The sequence below is a fragment of the Enoplosus armatus genome, chromosome 22 (genome assembly GCF_043641665.1).
Source record: "Enoplosus armatus isolate fEnoArm2 chromosome 22, fEnoArm2.hap1, whole genome shotgun sequence".
NCBI lineage: Eukaryota > Metazoa > Chordata > Actinopteri > Centrarchiformes > Enoplosidae > Enoplosus > Enoplosus armatus.
In genome coordinates, this window is record NC_092201.1 from 1,904,834 (window position 1) to 1,905,824 (window position 991).

General features: G+C 45.0%; 1 non-coding gene across 1 annotated transcript; it reads left to right on the forward strand.

Annotated features, from left to right (window-relative positions):
- The first annotated feature begins 206 nt into the window (after positions 1-206).
- Positions 207-288, forward strand: trnas-uga (transfer RNA serine (anticodon UGA)). Its single transcript has one exon. It is a non-coding gene; the product is annotated as a tRNA-Ser (tRNA).
- The last annotated feature ends 703 nt before the right edge of the window (positions 289-991 follow it).

Genomic DNA, 991 nt, shown 5'->3' on the forward strand with positions numbered 1-991 from the left:
CTCTGGGGTCCCTGACCGGGACTCGAACCCCGGGCGCCGAACACCAGCCGCTGGACCGTCAGGGAGAGCCGACTGTGTGCAAAGACTACTGTGTTTAGTGCTGAAGGACGATTACTGATGTCAGCTTTCTTTGTCCTGTCTTGACCTCATCGACTTCATCGGCACAGATCTATTTCTCCTGGAAAATCAGGCGGCACCGGTGCGAGGTAGTTGTGGCCGAGCGGTCAAGGCGATGGACTTGAAATCCATTGGGGTTTCCCCGCGCAGGTTCGAATCCTGTCGACTACGTGAGCCTGAACTCTTTGTTCTTGTGTATGTTGTTCAGTCAAGAATGGCACAAATCTTGAAAAGACCAGACCAAAAGTACACATGTCCCAGTCCACATACTGGGTTATGTTAGTGGCATCATACTTTTTATTCATTTAAGGCATCCATCGACAAAAAAAGAGGAGGATAAAGAAAAGGTTTCAGCGCCTGATCAGGAGGTCGTCACAGCTGTTTCCTGTTTACTCTCCCGTCTCCTTGACCTGAGCAACAACATCTCTGTTCTGTAGAAGAGCGTCTTTAAGTTTTGAAGACGGCTCTGTGGCTTCTCAGCCTCTGTGTTTGGTTTAGGAAACTAAAGTTGGACGTGAACTGTTTAAATCAGTTTGACAGCAGAATAGCTCTACTTACAGGAAGTCTAATCTGCGTCTCAGGTTTTGCGTAATGTGCTGTTGTATTTAGTGTAATGTCTGTGTGGAGGAGTGTCAGTGTGGTGCTATAGAAATATGCTAAATTATTATTTTTGACTTCCACCTTTGTGTCTTTCTGTCGCTACATCAACCAGTTGAATATTTATTAGCAGCGTCAAGGGTTAATTTCACACCATTTACATAATTATTCACTGCCATATGATCACACACACTGTTTATAAATATACATAATTACAGGAGAGGAAGGGAGGCGGAGTGTCAGCACATATTAACACCTTGTGACATCACGTTTAATG